The sequence below is a fragment of the Zingiber officinale genome, chromosome 4B (assembly GCF_018446385.1).
Source record: "Zingiber officinale cultivar Zhangliang chromosome 4B, Zo_v1.1, whole genome shotgun sequence".
Taxonomy (NCBI): domain Eukaryota; kingdom Viridiplantae; phylum Streptophyta; class Magnoliopsida; order Zingiberales; family Zingiberaceae; genus Zingiber; species Zingiber officinale.
In genome coordinates this window covers 11,144,059-11,153,860 of record NC_055993.1, presented here as the reverse complement: position 1 = coordinate 11,153,860, position 9,802 = coordinate 11,144,059, and the positions used below count along the sequence as shown (strand labels likewise).

The following is a 9,802-nucleotide window of genomic DNA, read 5'->3' as shown; positions in this document are numbered from 1 at the left end:
CCCGCAGGATTGGAAAGATTTCCGCTACCAATGAACCTAAGAGTTCATTGGTTTTTATCCTTTGAATCCTACTCAAGTTAATATAATCTAGCCTTAGACTGCCAAGGATGTGATTGGTTCATTTCCAAAGGTTCCTTTCTCTTATTAAAGTTAGAAGATGTGTTACTAATTTCCATTTATTGCATTGTGGGAGTTATTGGATTTATAAATTGTCAACCAACGTACTAGAACAGATATCTTTCCTATTTTCTTGATAACAAGTTTGTTATCAAAATAGATAGAATATCTATTCTTCGATAGTTTAGAAACCGAAATCAAATTCTTTCTAAACTTGGTACGTAAAGATAATTTCTTAAAATCCATATTATATTTCTATCAGAGGATAAGTATCTCCCACTGCAACAGCTACTACTTCTGCAGCAGTGCCCAAGTAAACGGTGACTTCCCCTTCATATAGTTATCAGATTTCCTGGAACCTCTGCAATGAATTGCAGACATGATCAGTGGCTCCCGTATCTACACACCAGGTACCGGTAGATAATACCACTAATCATGTATTAACTAATGAATGAAATACACCTATTTTGTTCTTAGTTCTAAGAGGGCAGTCTACCTAAATGTCTAAGTCCTATTTCCGATCATTACAATTGGGACTACTAAGTCTATTCTATAGTATAACAACTAGGGGATTGACAAACATTTTAAATCCTAAGAATCACAAAAATATTTGGTCAAGACCAACACCTTAAAATCCCCATGAATTTTGTATGTCACGATAGTGTGGACGTATACAAAATCAAAGAGAAGATTTTATCCATTAATTTTATTATCTCGTCATCCTAACTTTATGACAAATAAAATTAATAGTTGGTCTATCAAATATTTGGTCAAGACTCTAAATTTAAAATAATATTGATTCCTTTAACAATACTATTTAAATTTACCAACACCTCAAAACACCGTGAATTTTGCATGCCACGATAGTGTGGATGTATACAAAATTGAACATTTGTAAGAGGAGGGTTATACCCATTAATTATCTTGTCAATAAATCTTTATGACAAATAAAATTACCTCAAACACCGTGAATTTTGTATGCCACGATAGTGTGGACGTATACAAAACTAAACATTTATAAGAGGAGTTTTTCCCATTAATTTTATTATCTTGTCTTCCTGACAAATAAAATTTCCTCATATACCGTGATTTTTGTATGCCACAATAATGTGGACGTATACAAAAACTCGACATTTGTAAGAGGGGGTTTTAATTTTATTTTCTTGTCAACTTATCCTTTTGACAAATTAATAGTTGGTTTTCCTTTGGTCACACAAATAATAGCAGTGACTCCGATGGGGAGGATACTATTAGTCGTGCCTAAGTGTATACCATTACTTGACACTAAGTCCATTAATAAGATTATGCCCCTTCCGATGGGGAAGATCACACGCTCTTGATTAATTTCCTATAGTCATCCAAAATAGAAGTTTGATCTAGTGATCCGCAAACAAACTCATCCGATATGGAGGAAGACACTCAGAGCCAATGCGTAAGTTTGTTTGCATCACTTACAAACCAGTAATGGAGACCATGGAATTTATTAAAATAAATCTCTCTCCCACTTAGTTATTTAAAGTGAGGAATTTTAAGTTATCCTAGCATACATCACATGCATACACACACATCACAGTAAATAAAAGCAATAAATATGAAAATTATTTTCCAACTATTATGGACTTTTCCTGTTACTGTCCTCCATGTGCTCCAACCCTAGCTGCTGCCATCTTTAGCCACCGCTATCGGGTCGAACCATCGCATCCATCTTGCTTTTTATTCCGTTGCGCCTCTAGTGCTCCAAAAGTACCACGCCTCGCAAGAATCCGATCCGCGACAAAAATAGAATTTTACATATATCGATCCTATATTCCACAAGGAAATGTACATGTAATCTAGATCGAAAATAAAATTCTAAAATCCTAGGGCCAATACAGCTCCTGCTGTATTAGTTACATATAATCATGCACACACAAAATAATGCCCTTGACATGTCCAAGGGTCCAATCACACACAACATCTATAAGCCATAATAGTTGGAGCCTGCAACCACAAAGTTAGCACATCCTACTATTATTCAGCCTAAATTATGTATGACATGTGCATGACCTAATTTGAAAACCAAACACACAGAGGCAATGTAACGACCACCCTTCTTACTACTACAACACTCTAAGGATGACCGTTACTTAACTACTAACTCTACTTAACTGGTATGATTAAAAATCACATGGAAACCCTACCGAAAAAATTCCGGCAGAATCTCCCCTGTACCGGTGACCATAATCATTAATACATAACATAATATACACAGCCACAGGCGGCTGGAACACATATCAAACACATAAAAGGAATAACATCACCACGCAGTTTAATGAAATCAAATCATGCAAGTAATGAATAGAGGAAACAAAATAAAAACATACAATTAACTAACAGCGGAAGACTAAATGACTCATCTAATACATTCTTAATAAATGGCAATCTTAATAAATTCTTAAACTAAGTCCCAAGGCTTCCATAGTCCTGGCATCACACACCATCGGCGCCACCTTGTCGCCTTCCTTGCTAAATCTTTTCTTTTCCTTTATCTGTAGTAAGAGGAAGTGTAGTCTATAAGCAAAATTTGCTCAGTAAGCGCTATCTAACTCACAAAATCACGAATGTGCATGTATACGAAAAGAACTAGAAACTATATGCTCTAAAAAGAAATAAAGCATAAACATAACTGCTCATGTCAAACTAATAGCAAAGAAAAGCTAAAGAATCTACTCATGTAATTCTAATAGTTAATCATGCTGCTCTTCTAATAGGTAAACATGAAAACTACTCATCTACTAGATAAACATGGTAGAATAAAGAACTAAATTTACTGATTTTTAGAACTATATGAAACTTATTTCATTTGTTCTAAACTTAATCTTTGATACTTTATGTTTATGTAAAACTCGTTTTACTTGTTCAAAAACTTATACTTATAATACTTCAAAATAATAATCAACTTCTTCTTGGGCCCAGACATAGTACCATCTTATGCGCGTTCCCTAATAGGTTGGGGTAGCGAGCCACCAATCCTAAAAGAGCAGACCTCGGTCTACCAGGGCCAAGACCTCGGAATTGGACACCTGGATTTGTTTAACGACAACCTCGGAAGTCGGGTACTAGCCTCTTCTTAAAAGTAAAATACTTATAATCTTAATTACTTCTTCTTTTAATGCCTCGGCATTTTAATAGGCACCTTGTGTGCCAAAATCCCTAAAGTCTTGACTTTTGGGATCTACTTAAGGCCTCGGTCTTTTCTTTATTTTCTTTATCTTTCTTATACTTTTCTTATAAAAGAATGCTTCTTATAAAACTGAAATGTTTAAACAAATTCTAACACTGCAATTCTTAAACAAAAATCTGCATACAAGTTTAAACAGAATCTGCATATTAAGCTTAACTAAAATCTGCATATTAAGCTTATCAAAAATCTGCATACTAAGCTTATCTAAAATCTGCATACTGAGCTTAACAAAATCTGCATACTAATACTTTATAAAAATCTGCACTTGTTACATGGATTTAAACTTCTATGTGATTCACACCTACTGCATGATCAAGAAATCTGTTCATGTATATCTAATAGCAAAGGAAACTAAAAGGTATCCCCGTGCATATCTAGTGGCAAAGCAACCCGAAATGCTGAAACTATAATAGGAAAAGCCTAATCTCCTGTTTTAGTTCGTTGAAGAACAAATCTGAAATGCTATAAATGCATGCTGTCCATGCTTGTAAGAATAGCAGAAAATAGATACTGATATGCTAAAAGACAAGGCTGCACATGCTACTAAATCGACGACAAGGGCTAAATCTGAAATGCTACTAGGTGCAGTTCGTACTTGTGAAATACTCAGAACTAACTAGGTAAATCTGAAACTGTAAACAACTAAAGATCGAAAACTAAATCTGCATGCTTAAACTTATAACAGAAAGATCTAAAACAACAATTAAACTAAAGACGAACGAAACTAGAAGCTAAATGAGAAATCTGCACCATTTCATCTATTGATCACGCCTACTGCCAACACAAGAACTACCATAAACTTAAATGGGAATTCTGTACTGATATGCTTAATAGAACCACATGCTTACAATTAATCTACATACTAAACTTAATCCTTAAAGCCGTTTACACCAAAAAGGAAAATCATACTGAGCATGGACGAAAAAGAAGGCTAACCGCAATCTAATCTACTTTACAGCAACCAATAAAACTGCAATCAAACTAAATATAAAGGAACTAATCCCCAACTAAAAGCTAGGGTTCGGATCAAGGAGAAAGATCAAATTCATTCACTTGCATAGCACTAATGGTAAGGAACAGAACCGAATCTAAGAAGAACAACTCCAGCAATAACAAGAAGGAACGATTCTAGCTGTAATAAAAGAATCAATCCATAAATTTCCCTAACGATTTAAGGAAACTCCTAACAAACTCCTAGAAACTTCTAGGGTTCATGCATGCTTCGGAAACAAAAGAGGGACAAAGAGATTCGGAGCTATCCTACTGCAGGTGAGTAGCGACTTACCTTCGTTTTCTTGGACTTACAACCGAGAAAGAGAGGTTCTAGGGTTTCGGGTGTGCTCCAAATCCGGCGTTTCCTCGCGTCCGCTTGCTCCCCTCGACGAGATGGCCACGAACGTGTGAGGATCTCGTGAAAACACCCCTTGGCCGGCGCCGGAGACGAAGCCCTAGCCTCGGCTGAGTTTTCGCCCGAGAGCAGGAAATGCCGACGCCGCGTTAGAGGAGAGAAAGGGTTTCGGGAGAAAATTAATTTCTCTCTTAACTTATCTCTTTTTATAACCTAGGGTTATTTCTGTTATCAACCATTGCTTATATTTATTCGCACCTAACCTTTTCACGAAATACTTGCGACTCAGTTGGTTGGCCATGTTCTGCTTAACACGCAGCTCGTGGGTTCAAACCTCGGCTTGGCCCTTTTTCTGCAACTTTTAATCTCATTTTATTTCCGTTCCTAAATACTGCTTAATATATATCGCTCCATATATGATAAACAAAACATCCGTAGACCAGATGGTTGGGCTGAGTTCGTTAAGACTCGGGTTTGGGTCTGTGATCTTGGGTTCAAAACCCGGCTTCAACATATATTATTTTTCTTTCTTTTTTTTTTTTACTTCTTCCTCTTGGTAAAAATACCAAACGAACTCCAAAAATTACGTAAAAATACTCTAAAAATTCCAAAAAAATCTCTAGAATTTTTCTATAGTATTTTTAAATATTTTTGAATTACTTTTGGGCTTAAAAGGAGGAAATTTGGGTCGTTACAGGCAAGCCCTCACTACAAAAAATAAAGGCTTCTGGGACAAATTTTGGGACGAATTTGAAAAAAAAATTCGTTGCAAAATATTTAGGGACAAAATTTGGGACGAAAATATTTTCATCCCAAAATTATTGATGCCAACTTTTGGAACAAATATTTGTTCGTTGGAAATTTGGCAACGAATTTGGGGACAAAATTGGCGACGAATAATATTTTCGTCCCCAAATTCGTTGCCAATTTTGCAACAAAAAACTCTATTTGTCCCAAAATACTATACAATTTTGTAACGAAAATTTATTTTGTTGCAAACTTAGCAACGAATTTGGGGACGAATTCGGGGATGAATTTAATTCTGTTGCCAAATCTGTCCCAAATTTGGCAACAAATTATATTTTCGTTGCCAAATTTGTTGCTAATTTTCATGGCACATTGCAACGAATATTATTTTTGTTGCAAAATTTACAACGAATTTGGCAACGAAAATACTAATTTCATTTAAAAAATAAATATTCATTCCAAATTTCGTCCCAAATACTGGAACAAATCCACAGTTTCGTCCCAAATTCTGGGACGAATCTGCATATTCGTCCCAGAATCTGGGACGAAATTTGGAACAAAAATATTTTTATTGCAAAATTATCAAGTTTGGGACAAATTATTTTCGTTGCCAAATTCGTTCCTAAATTAAAAAAAATTCCAGCAACTATACATTTCTACAATAAATTCAAATAAATATATATAACAAATTCAAATAACAAAATATAGACTTTCAACACATCCTAATTAACAATATCACAAATAACACAATATATACATTGAACACATCCTATTTCAGATACATATATTAATAATTGAAATCAAATCACAATACAACAAATTCAAAGTTCTCAACATCTTCTTCAAACGACTCCAAAATATTATACAAGTTCAACACTCAAATATTTATAAAGTCTAATAATCCAAGAAGTTAAACAAGGAGTTAAATTTTAAAAAAAAACTAAGATACATCAACTCATCTTCTTTCTCCACAAAAGCTTTCATCCCCATCAACTCTTCTCTTCCTGCATACAAACAAACGAATAAACCAGATCATGTGTAACCAGAAAGATAATAACTTAAATTCTAACAATCTCACAATTCTAACAGTTTCATTTGTATCAAATTGTTATGATATACCATATTTCACCTTATCAAACAAGTTTTACAAATATTGTATTTCATCAAACATAGAGAGAATGAGATGTATTCTTAAAATTCCTATAATATGAAAATGTCTCAAATGAAGAAAGCACAAACTAATATATGAGCAATTAGTTGATACTAGTCTTTAAGTACTCATAGTTACTTGGTTGTTAGGCAAACTCTAATCATAATTTGGAATTTGAAATAATAATGCAGTAATAGCAAATTTCAACAAATATATAAAAAGATTAATACCTTTATTTAACTTTTCAAATATAACTGATTTAAAAATAAATAAATATAATTAAAAGTATAACATGTTCAACTACGAGTGTGTTATTTAATACTTACTTTTTTCTCCGATACATATTTCGCCTCACCAATCCTGTTAAAAACAAATTAACAATATTAAATAAAATAAAAATTAGAAAAGTTAACATGGCATGGTTTAATGTATAAAACACTAATTATGAGACAAATAATCATCAGACATAATTAAAATCATGAAATAGCATCACCAGCATCATCGTTATCATCGTCGCCATCATCATCATCGTCACGCGGAGGAATCTGACTTAGAGCGAAGCTAAAATTTCCAATATAAGATAAAGTAAATTGCAAATTTGATTCATAAAAAGGAACTTTCAAAAACTTACCATTTTTCTTCAAATAGCTTGTAGAATAAGAGGGAAAAAAAATATTAGATGTCACCTCTAATGACCTGTAGGAACAAATACAATGTATTAACTGATAAAATAAATAAAATTATAACTGAGACAGTATATAAAACACTCAGTGAGATATAAGTTTGGTAAGTTTGCATATTAAAGATAGGCTAGAATACCACGGGGAAGATCTACAAAAGCGCTTTATGATACGAGTGTCTCCAACTACACCGAGCAAGACCTGCACAAACAAAATTACAAATTTAGTCAATACCTTAACATAATAAATCATTTGTACTTTTTTGACTAACATTTTAGTCTCTCTAAACTTTGTTCTTTTAGCAGCTATAAATGTTATTTTTTTGGCCATGAATGATGATCAATTTCAGTAGACGACTCTTGTTGATAAGCCGAACCCACAAAATCAAGCCAACTATCATTCTACTTAGGAGATAAGATGAGAAATCAGAGGCGTAATTTGATGGAAAGCACAAATTCAATGCATGAATAAATTACTGAGACTTAGCAAGTCCAAATTCTTACCGTTCAAAGAAATAACATAAAATGTTGACCTAAAATGAGTTGATTGAATCAAGGTTACAAAATCAATCATCATTGTAACTGGATAAGCATACAAACAGCGGATAAGTACTGTATCGGAATTTAAACCACCGGAGCAGCCCCGTCCAGGAGCAGCCACTCCACGTGTGGCCACCCGCGGCCACGCGCGGCCATGCGCGGTCATACGCGGCCACCCGCGTCTACCAGCGGCCACTCGCGGCCACCCTTGGCCATGAGCGACCACCCTTAGCCACGCGCGGCCACTTGCGCCGGGCATAGATGAAGAGGGGAGATCTGAGTGGGGAGAGGGATACCTACGCCTGCACCGTTGCTGAAGAAGGATTCCGCCACTGCCGAACAAGATCGATGGGTGAAGAAAAGTGATATGTGGGAGGGAATATAGGGTTTTTTTAGAAACAAAAATATTTTGTTGCCATTTTTGTCCCTGCTTTTGGGACGAATTCCTGGATTCGTCCCAAATTTTGGGACGAATCCAGATTCGTCCCAGATTTAAGAATATTAAAAAATAAAAAAAAATTAATCGGAGGTACTAAATATGGATCTAGAGATGTCGGAATTTTATGAAACAAGTTTCTATGGATTCCTAATTTTTTCCTAATCTCAAAAATATCCTTATCCATAATTTTAACATATTATATTGACTGTGGTGAATTTTTTATTAATCATTAGGTCATATTCATGTTAAAAAATCACCACACTCAATATATTAGGTTAAAATTCAGAATTAGTATATTTTTATTATCAGGAAAAAATTATGAACGCATAGAAACTTGTTTCATTAAATTCCGAGATCTCTAGGTCCATATTTAGACCTTCGGAATGATATTTATTTTATTTTTTATTTTTTTAAATCTGGGACGAATCCTGGATTCGTCCCAGATTTTGGGACGAATTCCTGGATTCGTCCCAGATTTGGGGACGAATTCCAGGATTCGTCCCAGATTTAAGAAAATTAAAAATAAAAGAAAAATTAATCGGAGGCACTAAATATGGACCTAGAGATGTCGGAATTTCATGAAACAAGTTTCTATGGATTCCTAATTTTTTCCTAATCTCAAAAATATCCTTATCCATAATTTTAACATATTATATTGACTGTGGTGAATTTTTTATTAATCATTAGGTCATATTCGTGTTAAAAAATCACCACACTTAATATATTAGGTTAAAATTCAGGATTAGGATATTTTTATGATCAGGAGAAAATTATGAACACATAGAAACTTATTTCATTAAATTCTGAGATCTCTAGGTCCATATTTAGACCTTCGGAATGATATTTATTTTATTTTTTATTTTTTTTAAATCTGGGACGAATCCTTGATTCGTCCCAAATTTTGGGACGAATTCCTGGATTCGTCCCAGATTTGGGGACGAATCCAGGATTCGTCCCAGATTTAAGAAAATTAAAAAATAAAAGAAAAATTAATCGGATGCACTAAATATGGACCTAGAGATGTCGGAATTTCATGAAACAAGTTTCTATGGATTCCTAATTTTTTTCTAATCTCAAAAATATCCTTATCCATAATTTTAACATATTATATTGACTGTGGTGAATTTTTTTATTAATCATTAGGTCATATTCGTGTTAAAAAATCACCACACTCAATATATTAGGTTAAAATTCAGGATTAGGATATTTTTATGATCAGGAGAAAATTATGAATACATAGAAACTTATTTCATTAAATTCCGAGATATCTAGGTCTATATTTAGGCCTTTCGAATAATATTTATTTTATTTTTAAATTTTTTTAATTCTGGGACGAATCCCTGGATTCGTCCCAGATTTTGGGACGAATTCCTGGATTCATCCCAGATTTTGGGACAAATCCAGGATTCGTCCCAAATTTAAAAAAAATAAAAAATAAAAGAAAAATTAATCGGAGGCACTAAATATAGACCTAGAGATGTCGAAATTTCATGAAACAAGTTTCTATGGGTTCCTAATTTTGTAATAATCATAAATATATCCTCATTCATAATTTTAAC

The 9,802-nt window shown here is 33.8% G+C and overlaps 1 long non-coding RNA gene across 1 annotated transcript; it reads right to left on the bottom strand.

Annotated features, from left to right (window-relative positions):
• Positions 1–6,222: 6,222 nt before the first annotated feature.
• On the bottom strand, positions 6,223–7,143 carry LOC121977390. The gene is made up of 3 exons (XR_006110799.1): positions 7,079–7,143; positions 6,912–6,945; positions 6,223–6,439 (listed from the first exon to the last, which is right to left on the bottom strand). It is a non-coding gene; the product is annotated as an uncharacterized LOC121977390 (long non-coding RNA).
• Positions 7,144–9,802: the final 2,659 nt, after the last annotated feature.